This window comes from Dendrobates tinctorius, unplaced genomic scaffold, assembly GCF_039654945.1.
Source record: "Dendrobates tinctorius isolate UK_male_01 unplaced genomic scaffold, ASM3965494v1 ptg000006l, whole genome shotgun sequence".
Taxonomy (NCBI): Eukaryota; Metazoa; Chordata; class Amphibia; order Anura; family Dendrobatidae; genus Dendrobates; species Dendrobates tinctorius.
This window is the reverse complement of record NW_027361674.1, coordinates 12,426,011-12,442,218: the sequence shown is the minus strand read 5'-3', so window position 1 is coordinate 12,442,218 and position 16,208 is coordinate 12,426,011. Positions and strand designations below refer to the sequence as shown.

Here is a 16,208-nt window from a genome sequence, read left to right as displayed (position 1 = left end):
ATAGCCGCAAAGTCGGCAGTCCTCTCCAATTCGGCCAGAAGAACACTGTGGCTGAAGTCTTGGGGAGGATACTTTGTCAAAGACAAAACGCTGTGCGATTCCCTTCCAGGGGAATTATGTCTGGCCCAGCTCTGGATGATATCATGATATCCTGGAGAAAGTCACGGATAAGAAGTCACCTCCAGAACAAAGGAAACCTAGGAAACTTTTTTTTTTTTTTTTTGTTCTCCCCCCCCCCCCCCCCCCCCCCCTCCCCTCCCCCGTGACCAGCCCTTCCAGCGAGATTTTAAAGGGAAGGGCAAAAATGGGCCGGGGGAGTTATCCAAAAGGAGGTAGGGGCAGAAATACTAAGCCCCCCCCCCCCCCCCCCCAGCAACAGCAAAACCCTACGGACAAACAATGACAATATTTCTTTTTTTTTTGTAAATTCTTTATTTTGAAATTTTACACATCACCATTAAAACCAACGCCAGTTCTCAGGTACAGTTAGCGAAATGTTAAGCAAGGGTTGGTTTAAGGCGAGAAGGAAGGAAAAAATGAGGGAAAAATAGGTGGGGGAGAAAAGGGAAAAAGAAAGGGGGGAAAAAGGGTACACATACATATACAGTATCAACAACATCATGTGGTTGACAACAGAAGCACAATCATTAAATGGGTGCACTTTGGAAAATAACACATCGCACTACACTACAATTGGGCTATCTAGTTTGGGGCAGTGAGGCTAAAAGCCCCAGAACAGAAGCCGTCTAATTCAGTTAAACTTGAGAAACTCTAAAATGCCTTTAAAGAGGATTGTCTTCTAAATACCTATTCCAAGGGGCCCAAGTCAACACAAGCTCTATGGTTATAAATTTCCCAGCTAGACAGCTCCTCTAAGCGAGAGATCTGATTTATTTTGGTATACCATTCTCCCAACGTGGGAGGAGCTACATCCTTCCAATGGACAGCTATCAACTGTCTCGCCGCACTCAACATCAGTGGAAGAAGCCCATGTTTTTTTGGTAAAAAATCTTTAGACGGACATGAAAGGAGAGCCTCCGTGGCTCTAAGATCAACCTTTATTAGTTTTAATTTTTTGAGAACTAGTTCAACTCCCTCCCCAAAAAACCCGCAATCTAGGGCAGTCCCAGAATATATGTGAATGATGTCCTCTAGAATTGAGGCATCGCCAACATTCATCATTATCCGCGAGGCCTAACTGGAATAATTTAGCTGGAGTTAAATGCCACCTAGTTAATATTTTATAAGAATTCTCCTGCAGAAGTACACATCTAGAAAAACCCCGAGCATTTGACAGCATTTTAGATATTTGGTCTTCTGTAAACGTGGTATTAAGTTCCATTTCCCAAGAGTGTATAAACGAGGGTTTAGAGTGTACAGTCGGAGAGATGAGATGCGAGATATAATTTTTAGCCGTGGGGATGGAAGTTTAACCATAATATCTAACCAGGACCAATTAGATTTAGACGGGAATCTCCGTCTAAACTGTAAAAGTGTACGTCTGATGTGGTGTTTTTGGAGAAAATTTGTTGGTTGAGTCGACACGCCCTGTGGCCAAGACCCCTCCCGCAAGATGCTATTACTATAAAAACTATTCAATGTTTCTCTAGGGAGGTTGGACCATAAATTGTATGGGTCTTGAAAATCTAGCTCTAACAAATAGGGAATTGAGCCGATCGGTGTCAATGTTGAGGGGAAAGTATCTTCCGGGAACTCACCCATCACCAATCTTTTAATACGCAACGTAGTTGTAGTTACGTCATCCAACCTAAGAGAGGCCAGCGGTTTAGCCTTAGTCCAAAGATACGGCAAACCCCTCGGGCCCAATAAAGCCCAGTCAACACTATCCCCCTCCTCCCTTCCAGCACAGGACACCACCTTTAACCATCTACTGAGATGAATAGCCTTATAATATAAAAGGTCTGGGACCCCCAATCCTCCAGAAGAGAGAGGGCGAGAAAGAAACTTATATGGCAACCTAGCCCTTTTAGGTTTCCAAATAAATTTTCCAATAAGGGATTTTAATGTTCCAAAAAATGTCAGGGGAATCGGAACCATGTTCATGGTATATAGTATAATAGGCATTATATATGCCTTAAACACATTAATACGACCCATCCAGGATAAAGTGGGTAGGCTATACTTCTGCATCAGGCTTTTGACCTTTTGAATTAAAGGAATGTAGTTATTGTGGAATAGGCTGGCGGGATCTCTAGTTATCGTTATTCCCAAATATCTAATAGAATTAGTAGCCCAAGAAAATGGAATCTGCGTACGAATAGTGGAGGTCTGAGAGTGAGGGAGACCAACGCTTAGCACTTCAGATTTTGACAAATTAATTTTGAAATTAGAATGGAGACCAAAATGATGAAAGGCCTGAAGGATAATTGGGAATGCCCGGGATGGATTGGAGATAAGGAAAAGCAGATCTGCGAAAGCTAGAGTTTTAAGTGACCTTCGACCCACCGACAACCCCTCTATACGTTGGTCTTGTCTGATGCTTTGTATCAAAGTTTCTACAACTAAAATGAACAAAGATGGCGACAAGGGACAACCCTGTCTAGTCCCGTTATTAATCCCAAAACTATCTGACAGGGTGCCGTTAACTCTGACTTTGGCCGTCGGTTGGGAATAAAGCGAGAGGACCGCTGTTATATATTGAGGGGGGAAGCCAAACCTAATCAGTACTTGTTCCATGAACCTCCAGCTCACTCTGTCGAAAGCCTTCTCAGCATCCGTCGACAGAAGCATCAAAGGAACATCCCGAGTCTTAGCAAACATTATAGACTGAATGACTTTAGTAGAATTATCCTTCCCTTCCCTGCCTCTTACAAAACCTACTTGATCTGCATGAATTAGCTTAGGTAAAAAATTACTTAATCTGCCCGCTAATATTTTAGCCCACATCTTAATATCTGCATTAAGCAGTGATATTGGTCTGTAGCTAGCGCACAGGTTGGGGTCTTTACCCTCCTTAGGGAGGACTGTAATGTATGCCTCTAAGGATTGTCTAGGGGGGAGCTGGCCTTCCAGATGGGAATTAAACAAAGACGCTAGGCGAGGTAACAGCGGTTTTATAAACTTTTTATAATAGATAATGGGAAGACCATCTGGACCCGGTGCCTTTCCATTCGGAATAGTAGAAAGAGTGTCTAAAATTTCTTTGGGGGTAACTGGAGCAGTCAGCAAGGACTGGCTTTCAAGAGTTATTTTAGGGAGATGTAGTGAGGTCAAGAATTCTTTTATTTTTGCCAAGGCTGTGACTGGCTCCTGCATGCTATCCGGTGTATTTAAATTGTATAAATTTTCATAAAAGGTTTTAAACTCCCTGGCAATATCTGCAGTCCCGAGAATTGAAGAGCCATCCAAAGCTCTGAGTTGTCTAACAAATGTCTTTTCTTTTTGTTTCTTAAGTAGAGATGTCATAAGCTTACTACTTTTATTGCCATGAAGATAAAACTTCTGCTTACTTCTCATGTAAATTTTTGCTGATTGAATGTTTAAAAGGTTTTTTAATGAGGTTCTCAGATCTCAGTTCAGATAATGTTTTATTTACCTGAGATCTCTTATGTAGTCTCTCATAGGAACTTATTTGATGTAGAATAGACACAACCTTTTTTGTTCGCTCTTTTTTCAAATAGGAGCCTAGGGCTATAAATTCCCCTCTCATTACTGCTTTGTGATTCCCATACCATAGGCAAGGGCGGGCCTGAGTGCAAATTATTTTGAAAAAAGAAGTCAAGAGTGTTTGTCAGTTTTTCAATGTGGGAATCCGAGTCCAACAGTGTCTCATTCAGTGACCATGACCCAGCCGGCCGTGGTAGAGTTTTTATCTCTGTCAAGGAAAATGGGAGCGTGGTCTGAGAGAGAGATGATATCTATATTAGCTTTTTTAACTAATTGAAGATTAGTTGTTTGTATCAATAGGTAATCAATTCTGTGATGGCTATTATTCGGATGGGAATAAAAAGTGTAATCTCTGCCCGAAGGAAAAAGTGTTCTCCAAGGGTCTATCAGATGCAATTTTTGTAATGAAAGGTGTAATCTTCTCAGCGCCCTTTGAGAAAGAGCCGACCTGCCCGTCGAAGTATCTAAAATTGGGTTCAAAGATACATTAAAATCCCCTCCCACCAACAACAGACCCTCAGTAAAAAGTTCTATAACATTCATTGTTTTACACAGCCAACCTATCTGGTTCCTATTTGGGGCATATAAATTACACAGGGTAATCTTAGTGTTGGCCAAAAAGCCCTTAATTATAATGTACCTGCCTTCTGAATCCGATAAACAATCACTCAAAATAAAGGGAACATTTTTCTTTATAGCAATACTCACTCCACCCGACGCTGAACCGCCCGTACTGTGATACCAGGTCGGGTAGCGAGATCTAGACATATCTGGGACTCTCCCTTTTTTAAAATGTGTCTCCTGCAGGAAAACTATACTAGACTTCTTTGAATGCAAAAGATTCATTACTTGGCTTCTCTTACTTGGGGATCGTAAGCCCTTTACATTATACGAGGCCACTGTCATAGTGGCGAAGTTCACCTTATCACCCATAGTTTGGTAAAGGAAGTAATAATAAAGGTTCCTCTGTCATCAAACCACCGAAATTAAAAAAAAAAAAAACAAAGATGGAAAAAAATAACAAAAACCCTAAAAATTATTAAGATAAAACAAGAGAAATATAACAAGAACCAACTACCTGCCTGTAGCAGAGGTAGGGGGTCAAACATACCTCCCATAACAGAGCAGGAAATGACATTTCCGACACACAAGTGGCACATGTTAACTTATACGGCAATTGAATGATATCAACACATGAGTAAATATCAAACTTGGCAAGCTAAAATAAGATAGAACATGTCCGAGTGGACCGAGGGGTCCGGCTCCAGTATTGGGGAAAAATGTAACCGAGAGAAGCACAAGAAAGCTCAGGGGGGTATCTCCTTTTCCATTCCAGATTTCCCTCTTTTAGGAGTCGAGCGTTTTTCCTAGGACCCAGTCACCTTGCCCTCCAGTAAAAGCATGGACAGGGGGAGGTGTGCGATGATCCATGTCCAGAGGTAGCCAGGAAGGAATATCCATAGGGGCAATGCCAAAAGCGTCCCATATTTTGGTTAAATCTTCAGGGGTCCGAACCATTATTTGCCTACCATCTCCTTGTATAGATATACCAAACGGAAACAGCCATTTATATAAGATTTTACGTGAGCGTAACACCTCCAGGAGGGGCCTTAGGACTCTTTTTTTTTTGCAAGGGTTGACGGTGCAACGTCCTGATAAAGATGAATAGCAGATCTTTCATAAGAAAGATTTTTAATGTCTCTTGAGGCAGACAAAATAGCATTGGTATCCAAATGGCTCAATAGGCCGCAAATCACATCCCTCGGAGGTTCCATTGGCTTTGGTCTAAGTGATCTATGCACCCTCTCTATTATAATTCGATCACATGTTTCTTGTGGGATTAAGAAGGCGAAGATATCCTTCGTAGATTTTTCCAATATTTCTGTGGAAACACTTTCAGGTAAGCCTTTTATCCGTATGTTCTTCCTGCGACTCCGATTTTCCTGATCCTCGAGAGCCAGAAAAAGAGTTGTTGAGCTGTGCTCTGTGGTAGTCCAGATGCTCTCTCATGGCATTGGAGTGGCTAATGATAGAGGACTGAGAGGACTCCAAAGACTCCACTCTATTACCAATGTGTAGCAAGTCCGCTCTCATACCAGATATCTCATTAACTAATGGTTTTATAGCTTGTGCTAATAATTTTTTTAAAAACGATCTAGAAAGTTTCCCAGAATCTGATTGAGTGACATCGCTGCCTGAAGCATCATCACTGGAGTCTGAGTCCTCGACATGCTCCTCCTCCACAACCTCTGCAGGGAGCCTTTTAGCATTAGGCTTAGACGAAGCAGATTTATTTTTCAAAAATTTATCCATTTCACCCTGTTTGCTTCTATACGCCTCTGCAGCCAATGGTTTTGCACGCTCTTTGTTAGTTTTGACCATTTTGCTTAATTAAAGCGCGCCTTTAATTTACCACCCGTGCGTCCAGAAAAGTCTAGTAGTGCATTTTTCTATATGAAAATAGCCCCATGCAACTTGGAGGGCGAGGGGTTAATATATGGAAACATCCGTGGGGATCTGCTGGAGCCGGCAGGGACAGGGCAACGTCAAATCCCCACCACGGAGCTGCAGAAAAGACACAATGTCCTCCTCACCAATGTTGCATAAATCTGTAGACAGCAGCACCTCTATGTGGGGAGAGCGATATCCCCCGATCCAAAAACAACTTAGACCCTGGGAAATGTCTCAGTAAAAATAGGGGGCCGTCAACAACCCGTCTGGCCCAGAGCCAGCACCCTCCTCCACCGCACGTATCGATAGTGATCCCCGCAGGCCCCAGAGACAGCTCACCGGGGGGTTCCCTCTCACCGCCGTTTGCTCTAACGGGCGAGACCGCTCCTTGTTCCGCGGTCTCACGCCTCTATCGAGGGCCTCCTGCGGTCCGGTTTCCAGGCCTTGTGCTCAGGGGGATGTAAAGATGGCGCCTGTCTCTCTCCAGCGCTGCAGCACCCTCCACGAGGCCGCTCTGCGCTCCGGTGTCACGGTGGAGAGCAGCAGCCCCTCTTCTCCCTACCACCCCTCACCTTCTCCTCCAAGCCCAGGGCACTCTAAAATTAGTTTTAGCCACTTTCGTCCGGGCCAAATAAGGTAGTTTTGTGGCTGGAAGCGGGAGCTGCCATAAGACACGTCTTCCCTGTGTGAGATCCAGGCCACGCCCCAACAATGACAATATTTCGGTCGGGGGGCCGACTCTCGTATCTCATAGATCAATGGTAGTCCATAACCTCAAACCAATGGGTTCTTCGCACCATTCGCGACGGACTGAAATTGGAATTCGAGAGTCCTCCCCCTCAATGCCTGAGAATAACCTCTTTACAGGCGCACCTCCAGAGATCCTTGCTGTCAGACATAAAAACACTTCTGCAAGCAAGAGCGATCTCCCCAGTCCCACATCTGGAGGTAGGCAGAGGCCACTACTCTCGCCTCTTCGTAGTCATAAAACCCTCAGGGAAACACAGGGTTATTATAAACTTAAAGCCCTTAAACCAAGTGGTGAAGTACAGGCGATGGAGTCGGTCAAGACAGCAATCCCTCTCATAGGACAAGATTGGGTGATGGCTACAATAGACCTGAGGGACTCTTACTACCACGTCCTGATTCATCCAGACCACAGATTCCTCAGGTTTGCGGTATCTCAGGGGTCCCAGGTCAACCACTACCAATTCAACGTCCTACCGTTTGGAGTGTCGTCAGCCCCTCGTGTATTTACCAAGGTGATGGCAGAGGCAATGATCTTCATTCACCAGCAAGGGATCTGCATTGTCCCATACCTAGATGACCTTCTAATAGGTCCATCCATATCTCGCCTGAACCAGGATGTAGGGAAATCTCTAGAAATCTTACAATCCTTGGGTTGGATCCCCAACCTGGAGAAATCAGACCTTCATCCCTCAACAAGGAAAATGTTCTTGGGGATACTCCTGGACTCGGGAAAGCGAACATCTTTTCTACCCAGGGAACGACAACTCAACCTGGTTCAGAGACTCTCCCAAGTTCAGAGCCCAGAGAGCACCAACCCTGAGAGACTCAATGTCCATGCTAGGTTCGCTTACAGCATGTATCCAAGCCGTCTCCTGGGCCCAAGGCCATACTCTGGTCCTTCAGTCCTATGTACTCCAGTGTTCAAGGAAACACCGGAATACACTGACTAGGAGAACCTCTCTTCCCGGTCATGTGAAGGTGTCTCTCATATGGTGGCTGAACCACCAGAATCTCCAGAATCTCCAGCAGGGGGTCAGCTGGGATCAGCTTCGCCTGAAAATCATCACCACAGATGCCAGTCAGAGAGGCTGGGGTGCTATAGTGGAGAAATCACACTTCCAGGGGGTATGGCCCCCAAACGTCAGAACCAGCTCCTCAAACGTGAGAACTAATAGCGGTAGAGGAAGTGCTGAAGGCAGCATCGACCCTTGTCCAAAATCATCATATACATGTCTGCTCAGACAATATGGCTACAGTGTCCTACATCTGTCACAAAGGAGGCACGAGATTTTCCAACCTAAAATTGGTGGCTGCAAGAATCTTTTCTTGGACAGAGAAATATCTACTGTCCATATCGGCAGTGCATCTAAGGGCATCGGACAACGTGGAGGCAGACTTCCTCAGCAGGAGGGATGTTCATCCCGGGGAATGGAGCCTAGACCAAACAGTCTTTTTGTCTCTGGTCTCAAGATGGGGACATCCCGAGGTGGACCTCTTTGCCAGTGGTCAAAATACGAAGGTGGAAACATTTTTCTCCCTCAGCCCCACCGACTGAGCATGGAAAGTAGATGCCTTCTCCCATCCTTGGCACTTCAATCTAGCTTACGCCTTCCCTCCAGTTCCCATGATAGCGAGAACACTACAGAAGATACGGGCGGAACAAGTCACTACAATCCTGGTGGCTCCCTTGTGGCCAGGGAGAATCTGGTACGGAGCCCTGCGAAACATGGCTCAGGAAGGTCCAATACTTCTGCCCCAGAGAGCCAATCTTCTTCGCCAAGGCCCTCTACTGCACCCAGACCCGCACAAAATGAACCTGGCGGCCTGGCTACCGAAGCCAGAATCCTAAAGGCTAGAGGCCTATCTGAAAAAGTAATTCCAACCCTACAAAAGAGTAGGAAACCAGCGAATAACGCCATCTATGGTAAGGTCTGGAAGAAGTTCTCATCTTGGTGGTCCCCAAATTTTCCAGATCCCTTCCATCCTAATATTGCGCAAATCCTAGAATTTCTTCAGGATGGGCTGGATCTGGGACTCACACCTAGCACTTTAAGGGTGCACGTTTTCCATTAGCTCATTCTACGACCAGGACCTGGCAAGTCATCGATGGGTCAAACGGTTCATGACCTCAGCATCTAGAATCCGTCCCAGACTCCGTAGCCAGATCCAAAACCACACACCCCCCCCCGGGACTTGAACCTAGTTCTCAGGGGCCTGACCAGTGAGCCATTTGAACCACTGTCTTCCACAGCTCCGAAAACTTAACGCTAAAGTGTTCCTAGTAGCAATTACTACCGCAAGACGCATAGGGGAATTGCAGGCCCTGTCAATACAGGATCCATATCTAATCATCATGGAGGATAGCATCATCCTGAGATTAGATCCCTCCTTTATGCCTAAGGTAGTCTCGAACTTTCACAGGTTCCAGGACACTGTATTGCCTTCCTTCTGTCCAAACCCCTCCAACACGAAAGTGTTCCACACCCTCGATGTCCTCAGAGTAGTTCTACCTACAGCAGACGAAGAGTTGGAGGATTGACTAGAGTTTATTCAGTTTTCAGGTCGAAATAAAGGCAAAAAGGCGGCAAAAAATACAATCGCAAATTGATCAAGCAAGCGATCAACCTCACCTACTCGTCACAGAACGTCCCCCCCCCCCCCCCTCATACATCGTTGAGAGCCCACTCTATTCGTTCAGTAGCAACATCGTGGGCAGAAAGAGGGAACGCATCTTCGGTGCAGATATGCAGAGCCGCCACCTGGTCGTCTGTCCATACATTCACCAGACACTATAGACTAAATTTCAACAGGGATTTAACGTTTGGCAGATGTGTTCTGCAGACTGTTGTCCCTCCCTAAGAAATTACTTGTTGGTATTCCTCAGATGCTACTGTCGTGGAAGGTGACTAGAGAAAATAGAATTAGTCTTACCGGTAATTCGGTTTCTAGGAACCTTCCATGACAGCACTAAACTCCCTCCCTATATGATATTCTACTGGATGATTCCTACACTTTGGTGATAACTATACATGCTAGTGTGTACAGAAAAAACACTGGAGGTAGCAGGAAGGGGAGGGTTATTTAACCTCTTGTGCACTTCCTGTCCCCCATTAGGGCGGGGAGACATCCTCCGATGCTGCTGTCTTGGAAGGTTTCTAGAAACCGAATTACCGGTAAGACTAATTCTATTTTTCTTGGGGAGACTGAGCATCTCTGCAAGATAAATAGACATGCTGTGGTCTATAAAGACGCGCCGCATGTGCGTATACGCAGGTCTGACACCTGAGTCTTTGAACTCATAGTGGAGATGGGATGCCATAAAATCCCCTCCTCTGTGCTGGAACATCTGGACGCTGCGGCTGTACAGCAATGTCCAAGTCGCAGCATTTCCTGACCGAGAAAACATACCCTTACAGGTAGCGTATGGCTTCGAGGTGTGGTTTACAGAACGAAAGGAATAGAACTATTACATGTTATACTTAAACCAAAGGAAGTCAGTATTTATGAAAAAATGTAAAGATTTTTACAAGGGGGACAAAACAATAGTTACATAAAACAAAGGAAGTTGCTGCACAGATCTGAGACAACTCAGTTTAGCCGAAGGAGAGCACTTTGATTAGCTCTTGCGTGAACTGGGTCCCTGCATGAATGATATGTATCTCTCTACACAAACCCAGATCATAATCTGGCTTGATCTTTCATCAGATCCTGAGTTTCACTCATAATCTCCCTGTGATTACCTCATGTGGGCATGGTTGAGTGCTGTTCTCAGCCCCTCAGGATTTTATGAAATCACAACTTTTGGGATAACTCCTCACTGGATGACTGCAGAAGCTTGAAATTGATGGCACATACTTTTATCAGGATTTTTTTTTTTTTTACTTGGAGACCAAATATGGCATAGTTATCTGGCGCTTTTTTTTTTTTTTTTTTTTTTTTCCTCACCCCCCCTCTAACCAGCTCACCTGTCTTGGCTGGTGGTGCATAGGAGGCACGGATACTATAGTCCCACGTAAAAAAATGTCAAAAGATGAAAAATCCAGCTTCCAGATATGCACAATTTTATTTCAGCATAAAATCAAGGTCAACAGACAGACCGCATCAGTGCAGAATGGCAATGCGTTTCGAATAAGCTGCTGCTCTTTTTCCAAGCTTGTTTACGCCCCCCCCCCAATCCCTCTAGGCTTTTTGTCAGAGGGCTTGTAGTACAGGAGCCTTTCTTCCTTGGTCTGTAGGGGCCAGGTTTTTTTTTTTTTTTTTTCCTCCTCCTTCATTCTGGGTAAGCTGACAGGCAGTCCAGGCCTCTACGCAGCTCTCCCCTGTCTCGGTGGGCCTCCGTTATAAATTTAAGCCTTGGCTTCAGCGTGGCCTAACTCCGCCCCTTCTAGACATCTTCGGGTGGGCTTTTCTCCCTCACGCCCTCTCCTATGGTTTCCGGTGGTTATCTCCACCCCTTAATATCGGACGTGTGGGTGTCGCTGTCACTCTTTTGCAATGGTTAGCTCCACCCACTTTTGGCCTCGCAGAGTGGACTTTTGAAGGAATGCCCCTCTTCTCTCCTTCTGCACGGGCTTTCTCCATGCGGGCCCTCTTCATCCTAGCGGGTGCCATTTGCTGGCATCGGGTCCCTGCATGGAACTCTCATCTCCTCCACCATTATCCTGGAGCCGTCCAGAAGCAGACCTCAGAGACCTGCATCTTCCTGTGAGTAGCTCTACTCTGCAGACTGACTCTTCTCTGCAATCTCCTTTTGTCCCCTAATCTTCTGGCACCAGTTAGTGGGTCTTTCTCATCATGCCTAAAGGCCCCTTTACATTTAGCGATGCTCCAGCGATCCCGACAATGATACGACCCGGTCAGAATCGCTGGTGCATCGCTAAATGGTCGCTAGTGAGCTGCCACACAGGCAGATCTCACAGCGGCATAGCAGCGATCTAGCGGCCAATACTTACCTTTCAGACGCAGCGATCCGGACATCCACGCGTCGCTCGTCGGCGCCAGCAGGAAGCGCCCGACGAGAAATGGAGCTGCGCAGTCAGCGATGGACTGTGGGGGAGCTGGTCGGAGGTAAGTATCGCTAGCAATATCGCTGCTGCGTCACCAAATCGGTGATGCTTTAGCAATATTGTTAGCGATATCGCTTTGTGTAAAACCCCCTTAAGCCTAAAGGAGAGTGCTCTCGCCCTCCTTCCTGGGAGAGTGGTGCTACTATACTGTCAAAGGATTACTCAGACCCGGACTCTCGCCAGGCATCTAATAGTCACAATGAGGCTCTGGTCCATGTTTCCTGTCAACCAGACATTAACACTAAGGATACCACTATAGAACCCGCAGAACAGGAGCTGGTTTCAACCATCTTAATAAAACTGCCTAAGGTCTTTGCCCCTCAGAGAATTGGAGGAGGTACTTTGAAAATTGGTCGACTTGTCCCATTACTTGGAAAGAGTGAAGCGACTCTGCATCCTATATCGCTTTTTGCCTGAGCTCATTACTAACTGGAGGATCCACAGTCAGAAGTGGTCCCATTTCCAGACTGTAGACAGGTGCAAAACACTGAATAGCCAGTAACCCAAAAGGGTCTGGCTGCCTAGTGGGGAAAAAATGCACACAAATAGGGCTTGCATAGGACATCAGTCACACAAGTGTGGTGCAAAGTGTCTGAACAGCCTATTAATGACGCCATAGTATTAGCAGGCGGGCTGCTCAGCACTATACAGTTGTGGCCAAAAGTATTGACACCCCTGCAATTTTGTCAGATAATACTCAGTTTCTTCCTGAAAATGATTGCAATCACAAATTCTTTGGTATTATCTTCATTTAATTTGTCTTAAATGAAAAAAACACAAGAGAATGAAGCAAAACATTGATCATTTCACACACAACTCCAAAAATGGGCCAGACACAAGTATTGGCACTCTCAGCCTAATACTTGGTTGCACAACCTTTAGCCTAAATATCTGCGGCCAACCGCTTCCGGTAACCATCAATGAGTTTCTTACAATGCTCTGCTGGAATTTTAGACCATTCTTCTTTGGCAAACTGCTCCAGGTCCCTGATATTTGAAGGGTGCCTTCTCCAAACTGCCATTTTTAGATCTCTCCACAGGTGTTCTATGGGATTCAGGTCTGGACTCATTGCTGGACACCTTAGAAGTCTCCAGTGCTTTCTCTCAAACCATTTTCTAGTGCTTTTTGAAGTGTTTCGGGTCATTGTCCTGCTGGAAGACCCATGACCACTGAGGGAGACCCAGCTTTCTCACACTGGGCCCTACAGTACATTATGCTGCAAAATTTGTTGGTAGTCTTCAGACTTCATAATGCCATGCACACGGTCAAGCAGTCCAGTGCCAGAGGCAGCAAAGCAACTCCAAAACATCAGGGAACCTCCGCCATGTTTGACTGTAGGGACCGTGTTCTTTTCTTTGAATGCTTTTTTTTTTTTTTTTTTTTTTTTCCTCCTGTAAACTCTGTTGATGCCTTTGCCCAAAAAGCTTTACTTTTGTCTCATCTGACCAGAGAACATTCTTCCAAAACGTTTTAGGCTTTTTCAGGTAAGTTTTGGCAAACTCCAGCCTGGCTTTTTTTATGTCTCTGGTAAGAAGTGGGGTCTTCCTGGGTCTCCTACCATACAGTCCCTTTTCATTCAGACGCTGACGGATAGTACGGGTTGACACTGTTGTACCCTCGGACTGCAGGGCAGCTTGAACTTGTTTGGATGTTAGTCGAGGTTCTTTATCCAACATCCGCACAATCTTGCGTTGAAATCTCTTGTCAATTTTTCTTTTCCGTCCACATCTAGGGAGGTTAGCCACAGTGCCATGGGCTTTAAACTTCTTGATGACACTGCGCACGGTAGACACAGGAACATTCAGGTCTTTGGAGATGGACTTGTAGCCTTGAGATTGCTCATGCTTCCTCACAATTTGGTTTCTCAAGTCCTCAGACAGTTCTTTGGTCTTCTTTCTTTTCTCCATGCTCAATGTGGTACAGACAAGGACAGAGGTTGAGTCAACTTTAATCCATGTCAACTGGCTGCATGTGTGATTTAGTTGCCAATACTTTTGTCCATTTTTTTTTTTTTTTTTTTTTTTTTTCCATTTAAGACAAATTAAATGAAGATAATACCAAATAATTTGTGTTTGCAATCATTTTCAGGAAGAAACTGATTATTATCTGACAAAATTGCAGGGGTGTTACTACTTCTGGCCACAGCTGAATATATGTATATATGCATCACACAGAAAAAAACCAAGCCAACATGAAGAGGTCTAGCTGCATCCTGCAAAAACGATAAAGTGCAAAAGGATAAAGATATGGGGTAATGGGCTGTTGAGACACTTTGCACCACACTTATCTGTGTGACTGTCATATGCAAGCCCTATTTGTGTGCATTTGTTCCACTAGGCAGCCAGACCCTTTTGGGTTACAGGCTATTCTCATCAGTGTTTTGCACCTGTACTGCCCCAGCCTCTATCAATGGAGGTCTGCTGCATCCTGCTAGTGCATTAGTCAGGGTTTTGGTGAGTCAACCTTTCAAATGGTGTTTTTTTTTTTTGTTTTTTGTTTTTTTTTGTTTTTTTTTAAGACACTGAAATCCTCCCCTGAGTTAAGGAAAGTTCTTTCTCCCAGTACGATGGTTGGTGGTAACCATCGACTCCAGTCTCCTAGGCTTGTGTGCGTTTTTTTTTCTTCATCACCACACGGCACAGGGTCGTTGGTTAGAGAGTCACGTCTCCCCATCAACATCTTGGACATTCGCGTCATCAAATTAGCTCTGAGTTTCCACCATCTCCTCGCAGGTCACTTCATCAGGATCCAATCCGACAACGCCCTGGCTGTGGCGTATATCAACCGTCAGGGGGGTACTCTGAGCAGGATGGACTGAGTCACATCCTCCATTGGGCCAAGACCAACCATTTGCCCATCTCAGCAATCCACCCCCTGGGTGTGGACAACTGGGCGGTGGTTTTTCTGTCGCCAAGGCCTTGCCACAGGAGAGTGGTCTCTTCATCCAGAAGTTTTTTTTCAGCAGATCTGCCATCCCTGGGGGACTCCGGATGTGGTTCATATGGTCTAAAGACTAAACGGGGTTCCGCAATTCATTACCCGATCGTGCCATCCGAGCTGACACCCAAGTTCTGCTGTGGCACCGGTTCCGGCTCCCATGCATTCTTCCCTTGCTCCCGAGGGTCATCAAGAAAATTGGAGCAGAGGGAATACCAGTGATCCTAGTCGCGCCAGATTGGTCGTGCCGGCCATGGTATGCAGAATTGGTACAACTAGTCGCCGGCATTCCCTGGCAACTTCAAGATCGCATGGATCTAATCTCACAGGGCCCGATTTACCACCAGAATGCCGGGGCCCTGTGTTTGACGGTGTGGCCGTTGAATCCTGGTTTTTAGCACAGGCTGTTTTTTTTCTCCCGATGTGATCTCCACCATGACTAATGTTAGGAAGCCCGTGTCCATGCGCAATTATCACCGCACCTGGAGAACCTTCTTCTCATGGTGCAAGGACCATGGTCTATCCCCACTTGTGTTTTCTATTCTTTCCACATTGGAATTCCTACCATCCAGATTAACGTCAGGTCTCTCGCTTAGCTCACTCAAGGGCCAGATTTCAGCCTTGTCCGTCCTATTCCAATGCAAAATTGCCACCGGACTTCAGATGAAGACATTCATTTAGAGAGTCTCCCAGGTGGAGCCTCTATATTTTAAGGGCCATTGGAATCATGGGATTTTAACTTTGTTCTCAGAGCCTTACAGGAGGCTCTTTTCGAACCACTGCAGGACGTACCACTAGCTAATCTCTCTTGGAAGGTGGTCTTTCTAGCGGCAGTTAAATCAATTACACAAGATTCTGAATTAGCAGGCCTGTCCTGCCATCCTCTGTTCCTGAGTTTTCAGCAGGACGAGGGAGCTCGTAGGACGTCCCTGTCTTTCCTGCCCAAAGTTGAAATTGTTTGGCCTTCCTTCTGTGCGGCTCCAGTCCACTGCATTGAGAGGGCCTTCCACACCCTCGATGTAGTCAGGGCTCTGAGACGGTACATCTCGTGGATGGCTCCCTTCCACAAGTCAGATGCCCTGTTCATACTTCCACAGGGGCATAGGAAGGGTCTAGCTGCTTCAAAAACCACGCTAGCCAGGTGGATTTGCTTGACTATTCAGGAATCCTACCGTGTCCGGGACACGCCTGTCCCAGCAGGGATTCAGGCGCATTCTATCCGCTCAGTGGGCGCCTCTTGGGCCATTCGGCACCAGGTGTCGGCAAAACAGGTCTTCAACGCTGTGACTTAGTCCAGCCTGCATACCTCTACAAAACATTGCCAAATTCGTGCTCCGGTCTCTGCGGATGCAGCTCTTGGCAGACGCATCCTGCAAT

At 45.9% G+C, this 16,208-nt stretch overlaps 1 protein-coding gene across 1 annotated transcript in view; it reads left to right on the top strand.

Annotated features, from left to right (window-relative positions):
• Nucleotides 1-16,208, top strand: part of MTHFD1 (methylenetetrahydrofolate dehydrogenase, cyclohydrolase and formyltetrahydrofolate synthetase 1) — a 122,795-nt gene that overhangs the window by 29,475 nt on the left and 77,112 nt on the right. The gene's annotated exons all lie outside the window — the stretch shown is intronic.